We start from the raw sequence: 24,053 nt of genomic DNA on the forward strand, positions 1-24,053 counted from the left end.
GAGACACACTTGGGGGTGGTAAATCTTGCTCTCCTACAGTAGTATGCTAACAAAGAATGATGGGACTTTTAGAGGACTATTAGGAATCTAGGAGAAGTAGCTAAGGATGGATAAAGGAGAGAGAAATTAGAATGAATTTCTGAGACAGAAGTATTTTTCCTCTTGACCTGGAAACAAACAAAGCAGGATTTATTGAGTCACCATTATACCAAGTGCCATTACTGCCTGATTGTATATAGGAGTCAAAATTCAAATAAGGTAGAGTCCCTGCTCTTGAGGAATTTATCTTTTTGTTGGACGCAAAATGTCTCACGCCTGAACTTAGTAGATGTTTACATAAGTCAATACAAACAGTCAAATTAGTCCAGGATGCCAATGCTCAACCATCAGAATCACCAGGGAAGCATTTATTTTTAAACACAATTCTTGGACCTGAGAAATTCTAACACAGCAGATCTGTGGAAGGAATTTGTTTTTAAGTCCCTCCAGTGACTCATATTAACAGCTCTACCTGGAAAACATTTGAATATTGTTGGGGAAATATAATTAAAAGCAAAATCTTCCCAATCCACAAAGGTAGAAGAGAAAGAAAACAATTTTATTGTTGAATAAGCATTAAACCAGAATGTGATGCGCATCACAGGCAATCCATTAAGAGATTGCAAAGACAGGAAGAAAATCACCATTTTATGGAGCCAAGCAGATACAACCCATTACATACATGTTTTCACCATAAACAAGAACAACTCCCCAAGTAAGTGAACTTGACAGCACCATCTGTCACATACAATTTACCCTAAACTCACCTGGTAATTGGGTTTATACAAAAGAAAAACAAATTTCTTCTATCTTTATGATGGGAGGCAGTTTTGCAGTTTGGAACTAGGCTCTCACCTCCCACAGAAACTGGGAGATAGGGGCACTGTCTCCCTTGACGTTTACATTCCAGAGGGATGGTTTCTGGGCCCTTGAGAAAGACATTCCTGGGTTATAAAACTGGAAGGAGACTTTAAAAAAGATTTACATACATCTCAAAGGGGCAAAGAAAGAATTTACAATTACAAGTTTACAAAGGAAAATGCTCTAAGAAATGGGCAGGGGATATATCATCCCTTATTTTTTTTTTTATTTTAATTAAGATTATGATAGATTACAACCTTGTGAGATTTCAATTATACATTATTGTTAATAATGTTGTGGGTACACCACTTCACCCTTTGTGCCCTCCCCCAACCCCCCCTTTTCCCTGGTAACCACCGATCAGTTCTATATGTTAACTTCCACCTATAAGTGGGGTCATATAGAGTTCGTCTTTCTCTGTCTGGCTTATTTTACTTAACATAATACCCTCAAGGTCCATCCATGTTGATGTGAATGGAACAATTTGGTCCTTTTTTATGGCTGAGTAGTATTCCATTGTGTATATATACCATATCTTCTTTATCCAGTGGTCAGTTTCTGGGCATTTAGGTTTGTTCCACGTCTTGGCTATTGCAAATAATGCTGCGATGAACATAGGGGTGCATGGGATTCTTGGGATTGCTGATTTCAGGTTCTTAGGATAGATACCCAGTAGTGGGATAGCTGGGTCATAGGGTATTTCTATTTTTAACTTTTTGAGAAATCTCCATACTGTTTTCCATAGTGGCTGCACTAGTTTGCATTCCCACCAACAGTGTATGGGGGTTCCTTTTTCTCCACAACCTCTCCAACATTTGTCACTTTTGGTTTTGGATATTTTTGCCAATCTAAAGGGTGTAAGGTGATATCTTAGTGTAGTTCTGATTTGCATTTCCCTGATGATTAGTGATGATGAACATCTTTTCATGTGTCTCTTGGCCATACTTATATCTTCTTTGGAGAAATGTCTGTTCATGTCGTCTGCCCATTTTTCGATCGGGTTGTTTGTTTTTTTGTTGTTAAGCTGTGTGAGTTCTTTGTATATTATGGATATTAATCCTTTGTCAGATAAGTAGCTTGTAAATATTTTTTCCCAATTAGTGGGCTGTTTTTTTGTTTCAATCTTGTTTTCCCTTGCTTTGAAGAAACTCTTTAGTCTAATGAAGTCCCATTTGTTTATTCTTTCTATTGTTTCCCTCATCTGAGGAGTTATAGTGTCCGAAAAGATTCTTTTGAAACTGATGTCAAAGAGTGTACTGCCTATATTCTCTTCTAGAAGACTTATTGTTTCAGGCCTAATATTTAGGTCTTTGATCCATTTTGAGTTTATTTTTGTGAATGGTGAAAAAGAATGATCGATTTTCATTCTTTTACATGTGGCTGTCCAATTTTCTCAACACCATTTGTTGAAGAGACTTTCTTTTCTCCATTGTAGGCCCTCAGCTCCTTTGTCGAAGATTAGCTGTCCATAGATGTGTGGTTTTATCTCTGGGCTTTCAATTCTGTTCCATTGATCTGTGGACCTGTTTTTGTACCAGTACCATGCTGTTTTGATCACTGTAGCTTTGTAGTATCTTCCCTTATTTTTAATGGGAAAAATTAAACCTCTTATTTTCAATTTGTGTTTTCCCTTAAAATATACATACCATAATCCCATCATCTAAGACGGTCTGTGAACAGGACCACCTATGAGATAATGATTATTTTTAATTACTCTCTTAAATTGAAAATTCCAAAGAGATATTAGACTTGGACAACAGAAGACTGAATATTTAAATGAATGGATGAGTGAATAAAGGAACTGAGGAATGGATGAACAAATATCCCTTCCTATAAGGGGCATTCTGTGGCAGGTGAGCTGTCCCACTTCTCTTCTGTGGACTCTTTGAGACTTCAGTCTTGGATAGAAAGGGCTTTCCAAAGCCCCTTCACCAATGAGATTCTTAGAGAGATTTAGATTGTGTTCAAGGATACATTGGTTTAAATAAAACAGGCATGTTAGAACCACTAGTGCACTCTCTTCCAATATGAGATTCTACTCACTAGGACAAACATATTTCAGTGTTTGAGGTACAACAAACTGGTAGAATTTATTGCTTTTCTAATGAGTAAAACAGAAGGTACGGCCAAGTTGGCTATAGCTGTTAGGGTCTTTCATATGGCAACAAAAATTCTAAATGACCAGAAATACAAAAGATAAATTAATCTGACATTTTTTGAAATACAGTCACACCCCACTATGTAATTACGAAGTTAACGTAATGCCTGAGAAAGTTACAATTCATATTTACTCTGTGTGGGCTCTTATTTAAAAAGAAATAACACTAAGTTAAAAACCAAACATTTTAACATACTTCAGAGAAGCTACTAAATAACCAGGTAAAACACATTTCTAAGGAGAGTGTTTTGACCCAATTGTCAAAATGACAAAAATTTTAAGCCCAATCACATTTTTTGTTTATTCATGGATTATTTACTCCTGTTTTGCTGCCTCAAAATAACACATCCACTCAATTAGGCAGTTCAATCAATTTCTTCCAAGATTGCTCTGGGAATAATCCTTCTGAATCAACTTGTGCCTTATCTTACTACTCTTCACAAAAAATTCTGGATTATTTTTCAGTGAGTTGGCTGTTTTTCTTATCTGCAAGAAGAAAAAACATTATTTTAGGGAGCAAGGAAACCCATAAATATTTTTAGGAGCAAGTGGGTCTGTTACTGGAATAGTGAGGCAAGAATATGACATCAAGCCTTCTTCGGAATCGTAATACGACAGTGATGTTAGCTATTGAATACAATTTTTGAGGCAGTCTTCCTTTTTGTATAGATTGATGTATCTAGTATAACTATTTTTCAAAGCTTTAAGAGAAGTATTTTTCAAACTATTTAATTTGCAAATTAAAATTGGCCAAACTGAAATTTATTGGAAATGTTAAAAGATAAACTGAAGCATATTAAACATTTTAAGAATTTATCTGAGCAAAAATTGATTCTAACCTGGCAGTGCCAAGCCAGAGGTGCTGAGAAGCACCCCCACAACAGGAGCTTGGGGAGGGATTTTTATAGAGAAAAGGTGGAAGCAAAGCAAAAAAGCTATTAATTGGCTAGTTGGCTGTCTATGGTTGGTTGTCCTTAGGTTTCCATTTCATAATCTTGAGACATTTACATGCTTAGAGTTTGGTTTGCTTACATAGGTCACCAAGGCATTAGAGCCACCTCAGTCTAATGGTCTCCTTGTTTAATTAATTTAGCAGAATTAGCTTATTAGTCTCTCTGGAACAAAAGAAACATCTTTATTCTATCATTTAAAACATTACTCATAATGCCTTAATATTTTTAAATGAGATTTTCTTCAAGATAGTGTGATATCTGGAATGTATTTCTTGACCACAAAGTAACTGAATAACTTAAACGTCACTGAGGGAAGGGTTATATGTTAAGCCTAGCTCCTAGCGTAGGGCTTTCTCCCTATACGCTCAGAAAATTCTTAATGAGATCAGAGGCATTCAAGAGCTTCAAGAATGCAGACTTTGAGGAATTTTTGGAAGTCTGATGAGTAAGATATCTTTAAACATTAGTTTCTTTCTTTCACAGTAGCTTCTTTGTTTTCTCCTGTAATAATAGGCATAGACAAAAATCCCAGAAGGCAATCAAGAAGTCTTCTAAAGTGATTGCATTTTCAGGCAAAGTTATCATATCCAAAAATAGACTAACTACTTTGTGGAACTTTCGCAAGTATAGGAAAGGAATTGCAATAACCTGGAATTATTAAACATACTGCCTAAAACTTTGCCTTTCTGGGTATTTGTTCATTTGCTTTATGTGGATATACCGCCTAAGTTAGAAAGAAAGCTTTGACATATACAAATAATATTCCATTGAGATTGTGGTTGGAATAACTCCCAGATGGAGATGCTCAAATCAGTAATTGTAATTATATAAAGTAAATTTTAGTTTGATCAAAGTGATACATACACAGAGTTAACAGTTCACCAATGATTAAATTCCTCATATTTACAAAAAACATCAGTTTTCTACCCAACCCTTATACCACCACCACCAGTCCTTCTCCTAAAGGCAAGATCTTTCAGTTTCCTTAGCTGTTTCTTCTGGTATTGACTTAAATATTCCTAAATAATGTATTTATGCTAGATACGCTCAATTTAACAATATTATACAATATCAATTCAACTTTCTAATTTATGATTAGTTAATTAGTTAACTCTTTTAAAGTACTATGCACCTCCCCTCATTCACTTCTGCTCCCTCCTTGCTCTCAGTATGTTTGGTTAAACAATAGGCCATGTGTACCTTGTTAGGACCATGCAACTCTTTTCAGCGCTGAGCTGACCCAAGTAATGAACTAGAATTTCTTTTTCAGAAAGACCTTTTAGTTTCTTTGTTTGCTTAGTTGTCTAGGTACTAATTAATTTTAGTGACAGGTGATGTAGCTATCACTAAGGTTTTTGGTCACTCTTTCGATAGATCTATCATACTTAACCAATATTTTTGCAAATGTTCAAACTCATCTTAGGTCCATTTATTTTCTGGGAAGCCTTTCCCTTTATACAGTCCTTTCCCTGTCAAGTTGGACTGATTCTCTCTAGCCCTGGAATAGAACTGCCATCCTAGGACTTTCCTTCTTCAGTTTTCTGCATTGGATCACCCATTTCCTAAATTCTAGGTTTTCCCTATTCTTAGTTGATTCCCATGTTTTGCTGATACTCACCCTTTATTAGGTTCCTAAGAAAAGACGTTTTGGAAATATGTCTTTCTGTCCACACACATTAGAAGGTATCTTTATTCTACTTTCATACTTGATTGATTAGTTTTGCTGGGTATTGATAGTTTGGCTGGGTATTTCTATCAAGTAGAAAACTGTCCTCAGATATTTGAAAATATTGCTCCATTGCCTTCTGATTTCCAGTGTTATTTTTGAGAGAATTCAAACTACATTCTGGTTTCCAGTTATTGTTTCGACCTGTCTTGTGTCTGTCACTTTTTGGATCTTCTCTTTATTCTTTTATTCAGAACATCTTTATGGTGTTCTTGGTGCTCTGATTTTCTTTCTGTTTTTTATTTGTTTTGCCTTGTCCTGGATTTGTTTTTATTCACTGTATTAGAAATGTGCTCTTTAGGGTTGAGGGGGATCATAGCAAGGAAGAATGAGGAGCCCCAAGGACCTAATCACTATGAATAAGACCTTCAGTCTCATCCTCCATCTTCTGTCATAGCTGATGCTTCAAATCACTGTGTTTTTCAGGAGTTCTTCAGGCAAATTCTCTTGCTTTTTTGCTTTCTCTCTCCCCCTTAGGCATTTATCTTATAACTCCCTCAATTCCACCTTAAGTTAGTTACCAATCCTCCTTCTGATTTCTACTTTTAGAAAATGTGTTGAAAATTTTCATTAATTTTTCACCTCTTCCTCCAACTTTATTTTTTCTTTTTGTCTAACACTTTACTTATCTCTTTACTGTAATTTTATTGAGGTTTGTGTATGCAGAGGAGATAAACATAAGAAGTCAGTCTATCATATTTAAGCTGATGTCCCAATTTAATTTTAAAAGACAAGAACCAATGAACTTAAAACTCCCTGACGGTAGCCTTAAGATACTTTCTATCTAGTCCCTAAATAAAGAGGGGGGGGGAGTAAAGGGGGATAGTATAGAAACTTTTAAAAGAAGAGTCTCTCTTTGGTACCTACTGCCTTTCTTTCCCACTATTCCTGTACTTCCTGTGTACACCTTTCCTGTCCTAGCAGCTATTTCCACTCAATTTCATTTATATTGCTTTTGTTTTAACCCATTTTATTGTATCTCTTTTGTTACTTCCTGGCATATATTTTTCCCTTCCCATAACTACCTCTAGTAATTTTACTTTATATTGCTTTTGTCTCAAGCAAATGTTATTGTATTTATTTAATTTTAAGAATATTGGATGGTGATCTAGTGGTTAAAATTCAGCGCTCTCACCACCATGGTCTGGGTTCCCTTCCCAGTCAGGGAACCACACCATCGTCTGTCTGTCGGTTGTTATACTATGGCAGCTGCCTGTTGCTGTGATGCTGAAAGCTAAACCACTGGTATTTCAAATACCAGCAGGATCACCCACGGTAGACAGGTTTTGAGGAGGTTTCAGACTAAGACAGACTAGGAAGAGGGATCTGGCCACCCACTTCCAAAAAAATTGGCCATGAAACCCTGTGACCAGCAGTGGAACATTGTCTGATACAGTGCCAGTAGGAGAGAGGATGGCGCTAAAAGACTGGGCAGGGTTCCACGCTGCTGTCCACAGGGTCACTAGGAATCAGAATCAACTTGATGGCACTAACAACAGAGATTATTAGAATGTGTATAATACACTTTAACAGATTTATATCCAAGAGACAAAATGAGTGATAGTTTATTTCACATTCATAAATATTTAAGTAAGCTCTTCATTTCTCTATTCCCGAATTCTGATGTCTCAGAATAAAGGACCAATGTTGTTCCTCACTTGACCAGGTGGTATAGCAATGATGAGAAAAGATATTTAAATATTTTACCAGTGAAATCTCCTTAATCAGTCTCATGCTCCTCTTCCTTTGCTCCCATCATAAAAAACAAACAAACATAAAGATCAATAAGTAGAGCTAATGTATCTTACAGCAATAAAACTGTATTTACATTTGTACTGGCATCAATCAGGTGTGATCTAGAGTATTAAGCACATTACTCACATGGAGTTTTGTGGGTTCCGATTCAACAGAACATTATTCCCACGCTGGCACCTTATGTTATTACAAAGACATTTGAGCCCAAAAGTAAATAGCTAAAATACAAAATACAACTGAATCATGTGGGCTTTTTATTGCCCAAAACTCACCATATAATAATAATAAACCCTTGTATTTATTGAATGCTTTTCTCTAAGCGACTCAAAGAACTTTCTAGACGTAGTGTCAATATGCATGTTTCACATTTACAATAAGACGAATGAGGAAAAAAGAAAATATGTAGTTTCAAAGAGTGATTTTCTTTATTAATCACCTCTTTAATAAAGAAATTATATTTTTGCAACAAAAATACTAAGTATTGTAGAAATGATTTTAAAAGTTATGGAGTGTCATCTAAACTGACATTTATATAACCAGTTGTGTTTTTAAATAACCAGCTACTAGCGTTAGTGACATGCTTTAACCAGTTGTTTGACTGAATTCAACAATCTCCCTTTTCCACTCAACCTTTTCCCACCTCTAATCACCTTAGATTTCTTGTATCTTGAACCTGGAAGACAACAGGTGGGTCTTCAACTCAAAAAATTAAAATGACACCGTTTACTCCCTATTGTGTTCCCCGGGTTATGTTGGGCATTAAAAAGGCCTAAGAATATTGGGAAGTCAAAGGTCTCCTTGATCATAAATTAGGCAATGGTTTCATATGCCTTACTAAACTCCAGCACACTACCTAACTACCACTATTCTCCCCTTAATTTTGCAGTTATTAGTATTCGAGTCAGACCCCGTGCACTTTCTAAATTTAGCAATTTGTTGCGCCCACATCCTCCAAACTATCAAAACAGCCACTTTCACTATTTGGTGTGGCAAGGATGAGTCAGTTTCCTACCGATTAAATGGCCACAATTGAAGATACTTGAACTTGAATCATCTTGTTGGGACCCCAGTGACAAGAAGCTGAGGATAGGTTTCTGGAGCTAGAGTTTTATTCTGCAAGTAGAAAGGAGTTGGACAAGGCTGATGGAGCAGCTGCAAGGCTAAGGCTCATTGCTTCCACGAGGACCAGCATCAGTCACTTCCCACCATACAGTGTTAATCAACCAACGATACCCCAGAAAGCAGCACCACCCAGCAGAGCCCTCCGACCATTTGCCCAGTTAGGAACAAGATTTTAGCCCTTTCTCCATAATCCTTCTCCCCAGTCCCAAATTTAAGAAGCTAGAATCAGAGGCAGGATAAAGGGTGAAGTAGCAAACCAATTTTCCTCCCTTTCCCTCACTCAGGTTCTATCAGGTTCTAGCTAGCAGGAGAAAAACTGGACTAAGAGTGAATGAGATTTTAATAACTTCAAATGACCGGAAAGCTATGGAAATCTGCTCAGATATTCTTAGGAGATCTGCTACCCATCAGGAAATAAGATTTAACATAGTCCTGGTTGGGGCAGTGATTGGTGAAAAAAATAAAATAATTTCATGTTATGTCCTACTGAGTTAAACATTTCAATATCCTGGTTACACAAACCTCTTCAAAGCTGTAGATAATGAGGCACACTGTAGTGATTGGTTACTGTTTTCATTAGTATTTGACTTTTAAAACTCGGAGATGTATGTTAACTTATCACAATGGCACAAGTTATGATAGGAAATGATATTGCACCAAACTACTTCTGAATATAAATCTCTAAGTGCCTATAAAAATGCCTTGATAAGTAGTTTCCAATCTTTTCAAATCATCAAATAAGTTGTTAAAGACCTCCTTAATTAATTTTCTATTTTGCATCTAAATAGTCTCCAATCCACCTATTCTCCGTTCCACCATGAGTTTATTTTTTACCATCTGAAATTTTTTTAGTTATTTATTTTTTACTTATCTATCAAAAGTCTCTTCTAAATATTACTCTTAAAATACTATCCCCTTAAAGGTGACAACGTTGTCTTTCTTGTTCACAGATATAGTCCCAGCTCTTTGCTTATAGTAGATATTCAATAAATATTTGTTGATTGACTGCATGTAAACTTTGCCCATGCATTTTATATATAAGTTCTACTAAACAAGTGATATTTCATAAATTCTAAGTGTTTCATTTCCCATTAGTTCACCAGGACTGTTACACAGAAATGACATCCTTCCAGGCCAGATTAGAGAAGATTAATAAACCTTTGCTTTATCATGGGATTAGTGTAGAATGTCCCAAGTTGGAAAAGTCTACTCAAAAGAAATGTGTGATGAACTATTGCCGCAATAAAATGAACGTGTTATATCAAAACTGTATAAGAATGCTTATAAATGCCAGATGTCCAGATGATGATAATGTTCATTTTTCTCAATTTTCACTTTGATCTGGTAAAATGAGCTCTAATCTCATGTACTATTTCTTTAGAGATTATGCTTACCATCAGAAAGAATATCAATATCAAGTAATGCATCATCATATTACTATGCTTATCAAGGACACAACAAAGATGACTTATTAATCTTTTATTTCCAACAAATTTTTAAAAACAGAATTCTTTTTTTTTTTTTTTTTTTTTTTTTTTTTTTTTTTTTTTAATTTTTTTTTTATTAATGTTATGATAGATTACAACCTTGTGAGATTTCAGTTGTACATTTTTGTTAGTCATGTTGTGGGTACACCACTTCCCCCTTTGTGCCCTCCCCCCACCCCCCCTTTTCCCTTGTAACCACCAATCAGATCTCCTTCTCAATATACTAATTTCCACCTATGAGTGGAGTCATATAGAGTTCGTCTTTCTCTGACTGACTTATTTCGCTTAACATAATACCCTCGAGGTCCATCCACATTGTTGTGAATGGGCCAATTTCGTCTTTTTTTATGGCTGAGTAGTATTCCATTGTGTATATATACCACATCTTCTTTATCCAATCATTAGTTTCTGGGCATGTAGGCTGGTTCCACGTCTTGGCTATTGTAAATAATGCTGCAATGAACATAGGGGTGCAACGGACTCTTGAGATATCTGATATCAGGTTCTTAGGATAGATACCCAGTAATGGGATGGCTGGGTCATAGGTAAAAACAGAATTCTTAACAGTCACTAGAACTGGATTTTGTCCACATTTCTCTCTAGTTTTAAATTTGGGGATTCTAAAATGTTAAGAATTTTCATGAAACTTTATATCTATCTTCTGTGTAAATCCAAAGCTGATTGATTTTCTGCATTCAAAGTGACTATGAGAATTATTAATACCACTCAAGTACTTTTATTTGACGCTTAATCTAGCTTCGTAGGGCATGCCCAATTTATAGTCAACTCTATTTTAGGGAAGAAAAGGAAAATATAAATTTTAGAACTTTGGAAAACAGTACAATTTCTAACATTCATTTTAATTAGAATGTACTAGATGGTAATATCCCTTTTACTAAAATCAAGTAAGAAAATCTCTTGACACAAATTTGAAACTTTAAACTAATCAAGATTCTAACTAGACACCAATAGCCCTGAAGGATTTATATTCACTTGTAGGATTATAAATTTGAGGGATTTGAAACCTTCTTAAAACTAGATTATATCATTCAGAAAGCGATAAATATAACTCACCATGGGGAAAAAAAAATGAATATTACAGAGTCGTTTGGAATTCTTCTGACCATTTGTCTTAACTCCCAATGGCCGCTAGATGGCGCCTAGTATTTGGCAACCATAAACCTTCTTTATTTGTAGGGTTTAAAATAACTATAGCGCCAGGTCAGTTACGACAGAGCAAAAATTAATCCTGCCACAGACATATAACACTTCCTCGTCACATAACTAAATTTAAAATGCATGTGATTTTATGGTCACACAAGAAAATATGTAGTATCTTTTTATTGTTCCCAGGTTTTCTAACTTCTGAAAGAATTGTGAGAGTTAAATTTTTCTTAAACAAGGTAGTTGATTTGCATCATTCTAAAGTAGAGATTGGGACCATTTTGCTCTCAGTACGCTTCATTCTTTAAGTATAAATTTTATTCTGCCAAGGCCAAATTAAGGTATTATTTAAAATAGATATTCTTAAATTAAAAGAGCCAGTTGTAACCAACACTACTCTTAAAGGATTTAGAGTAATAGACCCCTGTTTTATTGATTTATTAATTCTTCAACAAACATTTTTGAACCATATCTATGACAAAACCCTGTGCTGTGATAGAGGTATCTGGGTGTACTACTGTTTATCTTTCTAGAAGACTTCACTATAAAATAAGAAAGAAAAATAAGAATAAACTATTTCAATGTATATCTAATGCCTAATAAATTATCTAAGAGAATGGCAACATTCAAACGATTGTAGCTTTCCCACAATCAATGAATTCAGAATAATAAGATTTAGGGGAAGAGAAATGATTTTTAGGGTAAAACAAGAACACAGTTTTTAAAAAGTGTTAACTGTTATAAGCGAGATGTTTATCTTCATGTGGTTGTGTTTATTTTCATACTGAGGGACACTTTAGTTGTGGTATGGGCGGGGGAAGAGAGATGTCCTCTTGTCTTCGGAAACACCGCTTTCTTTTGCCTCTTCATTTTTCTTTCTTCTATATTTCCTGTCTTTCCCTCTCATTCCATTTTGCTGCTTCATTTTCTTTGCCGTCCTCTTCTCACTCAACACATTCCCTTCTCTCCTCTCTCTACACATCCCCCCAGGGTGCTGTCATCTCTTTCCACGGCTTTGGCTAACAGCATACACACTAGCAATATTTCTATGTTCTTCCGGGGTGGCTTTCTCCACTGAGCTCCAGATTGGAATATGGACTTACTGAGCATACCACCTAGATATTTGACAGGAAACTCAAAATCACCATAGCTAAAACGGAAGTTTCCGTCTCACCGTAGAACCCAGCCATCCTTTTCAATGATCCACTCACTCACCCAAGCCGGAAAGCTAGCATTTTTCTCTTACCTCTTATATCGCTAAGTTTTGTGATCTTTATCTTTTAAATATCTCCTACATCTAATCCCTTCTCTGTATCCCATTTAAACTCAGTATGGCAATGACACTTTCCCTTCCTTGGTTAGGCCATCTCTCCACTCCTCAAACCTCATCTTGGTTCTCTACTTGACCTTAAACTTGAGAGTGACTGAAATACTCACAGTTCTTCTCCTTTTTATCTTTCCTGCCTCTTTACACCGACTTTCCTTTGCCTGTCCACGGTTTTGGTTCTTTGCCTCATGAACATGTGCTCTCTTTTCAGAGTTTAGCACATCTATGACGCTTTCCCCGATAGCACCAGGTAGAGCTGGCCACGGTACCAAGTCAATACCTTAACACAATGGGTATGTGCTTTGGTTGTGTCATCAATAAAATGGGCAAATAAGGCATTTACATCATTGCATTTTTAAGAGTAATAAAATGAATAAAGTGCTTAGAAAAGTGCCTGGTATATAATAAGCATTCAATAAACGTCAGGCATTAGTTGTAATAGTATGAGTAGTAATAATACTAGTAGTAATAGCACTACTACCAGTAACACATTACAGTGCCTCCTGTATCCCAGATTCTGAACAAGGTGCTACAAATATATGTTGGGCATGTATTATTTGCATGTCTATCCTTCTTTTACCCACTAAGATCTTTGAGATTAGGAACTGCATCTCACTTAACTTCCAATAGCAAATGCCTGGCACAATGCCTGATACAGACTGGGATCTTAAATGAATTAAGAAAGGTTTGGTGGCATGTCAAATTCCCTTAACTTGATTATTTCAGTCAGCTTGTCAGGATATCAGTATCAGGACAGAATGAATTCTCTAATCTCAATAGATGAAGAAATGGGAAAAAACTATATTTTTCTATGAGACAGAATGCATAGTTTAGGATTAATATACAACCACTGTTTCATTACCTATTTGCACTATTCAGTTGGAGATTATAATATAACATGGTCTTGCTATCATGCTATAATCTCAGGACTGGTATTAAAAAAGAATCACAGCTCTGAAATTCTCTTTTGTATCCTGACACTAATGAATTCACTTGAACGTAGCATAAGTTAAAGCAGCGTCATACCAAATTCTACTTTTGCAGGGTATGTAAAAATGGGTGATGTTATGTAAGTCTTCATTATATATCAATATCTAGCTTACAAGGGTGTAAAAAACTGATACATTTCTAAGAAATTTGGATGGAAGGTATTGGTATTGCTTTAAACCAAACGTGCTAAGATTTTCAAATGTGGAGGCTATTTAACACCCTCCTCTTTTTTCCAGAAATATTAAATACAGTTGCATGACTGTTTATTAAAAACTGGAAATTTTTATTTTAATAATGTATTTTCTTATCATTTTACTTATGTATTTTTAAAACTACCTGAATGAACTTTTATTTTCAAATATATTGATGGCACTAAAAGACTACACAGTAAAAATAATGAAGTGGAACTGCAAAAAATGACTCAAGAACCAGATGTAGAAAAGTCATTGGCATTAACTCCACCATGTGAGCTTGGAGTGATACTTTTCCACTGATGCTGCCATTTGTATTGCGTTTCCTTCTTCTCTTACAGAGTCTTCATTGGTAAGTAGGAAAAATTAAAACTTGAATTGCAATATACATAGCATATATATATATGTCCAACCCATAACTGCTCTAGGCAACATAGTAAACTAAAACAATGTCTTCTCAATTCTAAAATTAAGCTAAAATTAAAATTATATATTTGATTGACCATAGAAGTCGTAAAGAAAAACAAAACACAACAGGATCATGGGGAAGACAAGAAAAATAATCCATTTATTGATGTCATGTACACAGAACCCCTTATTTTCTTGTCTTATCTAAGTAGCCTATCAAAGATACTAATGTTCTTATCACTCAAAGTGAATACGCTAAAGGAAAGCACCTGTATCACTTGCCTCCCTCATTAAGATTCACCGAAATGACTTTAAGACATACGAATGGGAAGCAAATTCATAAATGTTCCAAAAATGAGAACTTTTCATTCAACTTTTTCATCAGATAAATTTTTAACAAGGATTCATTGTTTAAATTACACAAGATTATATGTGCCTTTGTTAGTTAAAAATAATAAATGATACCATAACATTTATTTGTTTATTTTAATTTATTAGCACTAAAGCAAGAAGTTAAAAATTAATAAATTAGTATGTATTGAGTGCTCATAAAAATGTTTGAGAAGTAGAAGTAAAAGAATAATTCCACTTGAAGGAAAACATTTATTTACACTAATAATGTCATGCTCCCATCATAAAGCAGATGCTATTGCCATCAATAATGAAACTAAGAAAGGGAAAAGAAGTTATGGGTAGTTACCAGCCAGCTTCTTTAAATGTTCTAATGTAAGAAATCAATGCTCTAGTCAATTCAGAAGTGTTAGCTAACTGAAAAGGAGACGACCAGGATGACATCACTATCTTAAGAAAGAAAAAAGAAGAATGTGAGTTGTTTGAGATTATTATGTCTAACTCTAAGGTAATCGTTCTCCAATTAAATAAATTATTCATGAAAGTATTGTGATCATAGTTCTGAAAATTTGGAAAACGTAAAATAAATGTTCACAACCTACTGTGTATTATTGTCTTGTTGAATTTGTCTCCAGAATATTTTCATATGCTTATTGTGCCAGAGTAGTCTCCCAACGTTTCTTTCTTGCTAGAGGAAACCACTTTCCACAAGAGAGGCTGAAAATACCAAATGTTTGTGTTCCCAGACTCCTTGGCAGCAAGGGTATGTGACCCAGTCCTGGCCAATGAGGGCTGAGGGGTAGTCAATTAAAGAAAGGTAGTTATTTCTTCTGGGAAATATTTTATTTCCTGTTAAAATAGAGATGTGTGAAGAGGATTTGAGGTGAGAAATGTTCAGCCATTTTACGATCATGAAATGGTGGTCAAGAGAAACTGACATTGTGGAGGTATATACTTACTGATTTGAGAAATAAGAAGCATTTATAGTTTACACCACTTTTATTCAGGTATTCTGTAACTTGCAGCCAAAAACTTCATAAGTGACATACAGTTATGATCACTGTGTGTATACAATTTTGTATCTTATTCTTGTCGCATAACAATATTTCATTGTCATTTTCTTATGTGGGTACATCTCCTTAAAATTATTATGTTATGGCTGCTTACTATGACATTGTATGAATATATTACAATGAGAATTTCCACAGACTTCACAAATATTGTTGCAAATGAAATCATATTAAGACTAACAGCTGCAGTTCCAGTGTTTTTGAACCCCCACTGCTTACAGGACATTTCTGCTTTGTAAAACAGGGGTCTCTGAAGGGCTTCAGGGTTCAGAAAGTCCCCTGTAATTATAAGCAATACTTAGGGTATATTTTGTGCCTATGTGTACTTTTTCTGGGGAAATAGTCCATAGGTTTTAGCAGACTCCCAAATGGAAATCTAAGGCTAAAAAGTTTAAAAGTGAACTGTTCTCTTATTATTTAAGTCTCTTTAAAAGATAACTGACTGCTTAAAAAATAACAGCAATATTGTGTGAAGTATATAACATATATAAAAAAAATGGCAACAAAAGCACAAGAGAAATGGAAGTATATAGTTATGAGCTTCCTATACTATATCTAAAATGGCATAACATCACTTAAAGTTAATCTCTGATTAGTTAAAGATGTTTACTGCAAATTCTAATGCAGTAACCAAAGTAACAAAACAAAGACTATCAAAGGAGATAACATGCAGTCATGAAAAATACTCTGTAATCCAAAAGAAGGCAGAAAAAGAAGAAAAGAGGAACAAATAACAGATGAGAAAAAGAAAGCAAATAGTAAGATAACAGACTTTAATCTGACCATATCAACATCCAGATGAAATGAAAATAACCCACCTATCCCAATTCAGAGATAGAAGCTGTTGGATTGGATAAAAAAGCGAGACTCAACAATATGCTGCCTACAGGAAATGTGCTTTAAATATACAAACATAAATAGATTAAAAATGAAAGTATGAGAAATGTTACACCATTCAACATTAGTTTAAAAAGATAGAATAACTATGTTAATATCAGACAAAGTAGACTTTAGAGCAAAGAATGGTAATGAGGAAAAAGAAAGTTATTTCCTCATGATAAAATGGCAATTCATCAAAAGCACAAAACAATCCTAAATATTTATGTATCTAATACAGAACTCCAAAATTCATGGGGGAAAAAACCCAAGGAGACATAAACAAACTCACAATTAAATACCACACTCTCAATAATTGATAGAACAAGTAGACAGAAAATCAGTCTGGATGTAGACGACTTGAACAATTCCATCAAGCAATTTGACCTGTTTGATATTTGCAGAATATTCCACCCAACAACACTAGAAGACACATTCTTTTCAAGTGTGCATGAAGGTTTACCCAGATAGACCATAATATGGATCATAAGACAAATTTTAATAAATTTAAATGTTCTCAAGTCATGCACAGCATGTTATCTGATCACAATGGTCAGAGAACAATCATTAGCAGAAAGATCTCTTTAATGTCGCCAAAGATATGGAAGCTAGATATGTTATTTAGAAATGATACACTTCTAAATTAACTGTTAGACAAAAAAAAAAATTTTAATTAGAAAGTATTTTGAACTGAACAAAAATGTAAACACAACATGCCAAAATTTATGAGATGCTGCTAAAGCAGTAATTTACAGCACTAAAGTATTTATAGCACTAAACACAAGGGTTAGAAAAGAAGAGAGATCTCAAATCAATAACCTCAGCTTCCAGCTTAATAAACTACAAAAGAAAAGGAAATTAAAACCAAAGGAAGCAAAAGAAAAGAAATGATAAATATCATAGCAGAAATCAATGGAATGTAAAACAGAAAAACAATAGAGAAAATCAATGCAAACAAAAGTTATTCCTCCAAGAAGACCAATAAAATTGCTAAACTTCCATCCAAGCTGATCAGTGATACAACAGAAAAATCACAGATTACTGACATCGGGAATGAGAGAGGTGACATCACTACAGAATCTATAGATAGTTAAATGGTAAAGATAAATTATTATGAATATCTTTAGGCCAATACATTAGACAACTTCATCAAAACGAACCAATTCCTTAAAAGACACAAACTACCAAAACTCATTTGAAAGGAAGTATATAACCTAAATAGCCCTATAGCTATTAAAGAAACTTAATTTGTAGTTAAAAACCTTTACAGGTCCAAAGGATTTTGCTGGTGAAATCTAACAAATTTTGGGAGAAAAACATGTTGCTAACTCTAAATAAAGCTTCCAGAAAATTGAAGAGAATGGAAGACTTCCCAGTGTATTCTATGGGTTTGGCATGTCTCAAATTCTAAAATCGAGAAAAGACTTTATAAGAAGAGTAAAATCACAGCTATTATCCCTTGTGGAAATAGAGTCCTACTTCTCAACAAAATATTAGCAAATTAAATCCAGAAATATATAAAAATGATAATACGTCATTACCAACTGAGATTTATCCCAGAAATGCATGGCTGGTTTAACATTGCAAAAGTAAAAGGCTTCTCTTATCCTACAAAGCCCAGAAAATAAATCTAAAGCGTTTCTTTTTCTGACCTAAAGAGACCTTCAGACTATGGAGTCAGAATTATTTTCCCTCCTCCCCCTCAGCTCTTTGTTATTATGGACCTATTGTTCTAAGCATGGCTATATGAGATACAACTTACTATTGAATGATAACCTGCTAGGTACACTACTAGTATAATTTTATTTAATACTCACTGGAAACCTAAAAATTATGTGACTGTTATTTCACAAGAGACAAAGAAATCAGGTCCAGGAGGTTAATTAACTTAGCCACCTTCCCCGGATGTGGGTAAGAAATTAACACATCAAAAATTTTTAATCCTTTATGATTCATGAATCCATGATCTTACTATTATGTTCTAGTGAACCTCTTATAACTCCCCGGAGACATATTTTGAATATTTCTTTGCACTTTCGCCTACCATTCCTTCTGTTTGGAAAGAATTTCTCCCCTCTTTAACTTGGTAAACTTTTATTTAACCTTCAAGAAACAGCATGTCTCTGGAGAAACAGGTATTCTCAGACACTACTGGTATCAGTGTAAACTGGTACACGTGCTCGATGACAGTTTGAAAAATGCATCAAAAATCCAAATTGCATTTCTTTTTGTACCAGAAGATTCATATGTATGAATTTATTCTATAAAAAAACAAATTAAACTAGTATGTAAAGAACATATACAGAAATGTTTATTATAGCATTTATATCTTATAATGCTTTCCAGCAACATGGAAATATATAGAGGTACTAGACAAAATAAAACAGAAACATGGAAATCACAGCCAAACTTAAACAAAGAAAAAGAAAAGGACAGAATAAAAGAAAAGGAAATTTCCTAGTGCCAAAACTGAAGAGTGTCCTCAAAGCTATACCATTGTAACTGATACCATGACATGATATCAGACGTGACACAGCCCCAGGGCACTGCAGAATGAATTACTAACACTCAGTGGGAACAGGAGAGTACCCTTAAACCAGCACAGGGAGAGTAGTTGAGACCGAGTGTCCTGCAAACACGGCACAGCCTCCAAGGTGGCCTCATTCACATAAATGGGCCTTGAAAGCACAGTCTCAACAGCCAGAGAAAGTTGCAAAGTATCTTGCTGAATGCTGAATTTTAAAATTATTGAAGAAATAGAAATTATAATAAGGTAATAGGAGGATAATAAAGGCTAGAAAGAAGGAAAAAAATGATAAAGAACCAAAGATCTTCTAAAAACAAAAATACTGTCAGTGATATTAAAAACACAATAGGTGGATTAAGCCAAGTCGTGACAAAATTTCTAGCAGTCTAACAACAGATAAGAGCTTCTTAACCAGAAAAAGCACATCTACCAAAAATCTATAGCAAATTTAAGTTGGTGGTGGACAATCTACTGGGAAATATCAGTTGCAAACTTGAGCTCACAATCACAAATCACAAATCACAAATATTTGAGAAGCACCAACACCACAAAGGATGGGGCAATAAAACCAACAATCTGAATTTACACTTCAAGAAATAGAACTAATAGAATAATCAGAAGGAGACTTTAAAATAAGTAAAATTAATATTCTCAAAGAGGGTAAGACAATATAAAAAAGGAACAAACAAGAGAAGTTGCTAAATATTTTAAGAAAGAAATTAGAAGAAAATATCTTTGTATTTATATTTTATATAAAATATTTTATATTTTAAGCAAATATTGCTTAATAAATAACAACAAATATTTTCCTGAACTGAAGAGCTACAATGTGTACTCTGTTTTCTCTTTTACTCCTCTACTGCTTTTTTTTTTTTAATCAATCTCAGCTTTGTAAATTGGGAAATGAAGAGGGGAAATCATCAGATGGTAGAAGAAGTCACAGGAAAAAAGCACAAATACAACTGCCTCAGCTTTAGTGTGGAGAAAATTAAAACTAAGAGTGAATAATTTGTCCAAGATTACACAATCTCTTGGAGGCACGAGTGCTGGAAAGATGATATAAAGGGAAGAAATAAAGAGAAGGTAGTAGGGAACAGCAATCTATCACAGTCTTCTCTCTACCATCCCAGACCATTTCTAAAACTACAGGGGAATAATTTCTATAATTCTCAAGTAGGCTGAGGTCCACTTGGGGGAAAGAAGGTGATTTCCAATTTAGACAGGCATTTTGATCTTTGTTAGGTGATGGCTAAAGTGATTTGTTGATTCCCAGCTTTAAGTGTAACTTACATTGCATTGAATGATAAGTTCACTATCACTGTTCAGAATTTTTCCCAGTTCTCTCACCTCTACTCTTCGGGGTCTTATGGCAACACCTTTGCAGTGCGTATAATGTTGCGCACAGAAAATCTGAGGCAGTAAAAGTATCATCAGTGTTAAGCTTATCCCTTAAGGACTTCCTTAATCCTTACTTTGCTTTTTCTCCTTGACAGATGATGATAAGAAATGATATATTCAATGCCATACTCATAATGAAGGCCAACAGCTTACCATCAGACACCAGAGAAAATCAGTTTATATTTGAAGGCTTAGTGCCACCCCAGGGTCACAAGTGATTATAAGGTCCAAATAAAGAGGCCAAAGCTATTTTCTAACTTATGCCCAATTCTTTTCTCTGTGAGATACAAGCGTCGTTCTTTTCAAGTATTTGCACTTCCTAACCTGTGTGTTAACACATATCTGCATGTAAAACCAAACAATGATAACTTATTTTCATTTGTCTAATAATTTATTGGGTTCTAAAATACTTATTATAGCTTTTCTGACAAATTATAAACATTCTTTTTCACTACAATTCCAAATGTATTTAGGAATTATGGTTTAATCGAGCCTGTCCATCACCACAAGCCATTGGAGAGCACCCTCAGTTTCCAGCCTGTCTGAGCCTGGAAGGAAACAATGAGCAAAGGTAGGAGTAATTGTAATGAAAGGCATTCCTGGTCCTGAGTTTCTTCATGTCATCGTCTTTTGAGACAGCAAGCCTCAGTCTTCCATTTATATCCATGTGATCTTGACCAGCTCACTTTAATTTGCTAAGCCCAGGTTCCACAATTTGTAGAGTGGGTATAATGAAAATAGTACCCACTTTATGATTAGTCTATAAGGATTAAGTAAGATAATGTATGTGTAACATTTAGCTCCTGGTTTATAGAAGGAACTTAGCAAAGTTTAGATGCTACTTTATCACCACCATCATCACTGTAATTACCTTATCCCCAAGGTGTCCCCTCCAGTAACAAGATTGTGGAGCTTTCAGATACCTTCTCCTTGGCAGCCATTACAAGAACTCTGCAGAAATCTGTACCTCTCTCTGTCCACCTGATAGCCTTACGGACTCAGCTATTATTGCATGACAGATGCTGATGACACTTGACCTCATGACTTTGCCAGTCGCTGTAGGCAGAGCCTGCCAGTGTCACTCGGGTTACTGTCCCGAAGCTGCCAACACTGCTTACATTTATTTTGCACCCCACCCCCACAAGTCTCCACCAGTGGTACTCTTCTCACTAAGCTGCTCTCAGAGAAGTCTTGCTCTCTTGGTGTTTTAACAATGTTGCTGCCCTTCTGTCAGAGTCTGTCTCCCTCCTCCTGCTATAACAATGATAAATGAGAAAATGTCTTTGTAAGCACATTGCTCAGAATCTAGCAAAGGAGACGGACTTATTAACAACAGGCTATAAAACAATGTGATAAGTTTCATTTGCTATAATTTTACTTGCTTTTCCTTTCTCTCTTGCATGATGTTTATGTTTTTGTCTTTCCAGTTCCCCCCTGGTCACAGCCATAGGTCAGATCATACGCTTAGTTGTCTAATCGGCTTTCCTGTCTCCAGGGTCTCGCTCTTCTTTTTCACCTAACAAGTCACTGCTAGATTAATCTTCCCAATGGACTACATTAATCATATCAACTGCTTACTTTAGAAAAAAAATTCTGAGTCTACTTTGTTTCTTAAAGTCCCATTTTCTTGAAGAACTGGGAGAACATCTTCCGAGACCAGGATCAAAGACAATTCAGATGCACAATCATCCCGCCCACTGAGACCACTGTGTGCCAAAGAGTTGCCCAGCTCTTCTAATCTGTGCATCTCAGAATGAGCTTTGTCTCTGCTAGGAACCCTCTTGGCATTTGAGACAGTGCATTTCTTACCATCCCACCCTTACCTTATTTTTGAAATTTATAAAAGCGTTAAGGAGATGGACTCCACCATCTGCTGAATGATGCCCCTCAGCCATTGTCCAGACCAGCCGGCTCATCAGGAGAGCCTGCTCAGCTTCCAATTGAAACTTAGCTTGTGGGCACACTCCTCAAGTCACTGACTTGGAACTGAAATTAGAAGTTTCATCTTTGTAGCAAGCTCCTCCCTTCAAACATAGAGCCCACGACCTTCCAATTTCCATTTGTGCTGCTTATCAAGCTATTGTCTCTTAGCTCCAAACCCACTATTCTATACTTGGTTTTATGATGCTAATGCTTGACTCTGCAAAGCACATTTCAGCGTTTCACCTCCTTGGTGAAGGCTGCTGCATTCTGCCAATAGGAGATACTAGAGAGATTCTGTTAGGATAAAGAAGGAAGAAGAGCTTTTCTCCCTCCTGTTTTGCTCCCTGTCTGCTTCCTGTTCCTCTGAGCATCATCCTAGCAATGACTTTTCACCCTGGCAGTGGTGATTCCTTCCTGTAGAAGCAGCTGAATCTGGTTTGTAGATTTTTGAACACTTGCAAAACAGATTCACCATGACCTCCCTTCCCCACCATGAGACAACAATTCCAGCAGTATGACACCTCCTCCCCAAAGGTTTGGATCTCAGGCTCATAGGGACCCTCCTTGTAGTCTGAATTTTGACTCTATGGAACCCCTCTTCTAAGTTTTGACAATTTCAACCACTTCCTTTTTCCCCCTTTAGCAATTCATCCTGCAATTGATAGCTCAGTGACACCTTAGAGCTCTCTTTTACCTTATAGATTACCTAGTTAACAAGTGTATACCGAGTTAGCAATTCTTTATATTAAATTCCTCAGCTCAAATAACTGGCATAGTTTCTATTGCCTGACAGGACTCTGACGGATATATCATTATTAGGCTATCAGTCTGGTGATCCTTTTTTTTTTTTTTTTTTGAGGAAGATTAGCCCTGAGCCAATGTCTGCTGCCAATCCTCCTCTTTTTGCTGAGGAAGACTGGCCCTGAGCTAACATTTATGCCCATCTTCCTCTATGATGATCCTTCTTGCACCCTCCAAAGTTTTCCCTAAAATGTAGAGCTGAATGTGTATAAGGTAGGGGAGGAGTGGCAGAGGGCATAGCCTGTTTGGGAGCACCCCCCACTGTGCATCCAGTCACACCAAGCCCAAGGACAACTCTCCATTAGACAATGAAACTTAGGGAGACTACACGTGTTTTGCTGACCCTCTGCCTGTAAATTTCACCAGTGAACATGCTTTACACCTGCACCATGTTTCATTTGTGGAGTTTGTCCCATCTATGGTTGAACAAGCAGAAGCAGGTACAGTATGGGAGTCAGAGAACACATCCAGAAAATGTTTGATAAATGAGTAAATTAAAACCCATTAGTTGTTTTAAGGAGAAAAATTAAGATGTTAAATTGCTCAGATGCATTTCAGACCAATAATGCGGATGTCTATTGCTGATCATACCAGCTCCTTCTGAGAATGTTCATAGGACCAGTCCCAGATGCAGGGACACCTTCTGATAGACTCTGCACACATAAGTCAATGTGTTGGTTAGTAAACTGTTATTTCTCAGCTCCAAATGCAGCCTTCTATACTCTGCTTTGTGATGCCGGGGTTGGTATAAACACTAGCTGGGTAATACTTTTTTCTCAATATTTTGAGTCCTAACTCTACAAGATCCTTCCTCTAAGTTTTTACATCAGTAAACCCAATCTCTTTTTGTTTGTCTGCAAACCACACTCCTTCTTTGCCAGCTGGCTTCCTGTTAGGCTCTTCCAGCAGAGGACACCACAGAGAAA

The 24,053-nt window shown here is 35.7% G+C and overlaps 1 long non-coding RNA gene across 1 annotated transcript; it reads right to left on the reverse strand.

Moving 5' to 3' along the window:
• Window positions 1–579: 579 nt before the first annotated feature.
• LOC138923816 (uncharacterized) lies at window positions 580–22,380 on the reverse strand. Its single transcript, XR_011437960.1, has 3 exons — window positions 22,227–22,380; window positions 7,445–7,481; window positions 580–3,544 (listed from the first exon to the last, which is right to left on the reverse strand). It is a non-coding gene; the product is annotated as an uncharacterized lncRNA (long non-coding RNA).
• Window positions 22,381–24,053: the final 1,673 nt, after the last annotated feature.

This window comes from Equus caballus, chromosome 4, assembly GCF_041296265.1.
Source record: "Equus caballus isolate H_3958 breed thoroughbred chromosome 4, TB-T2T, whole genome shotgun sequence".
NCBI lineage: Eukaryota > Metazoa > Chordata > Mammalia > Perissodactyla > Equidae > Equus > Equus caballus.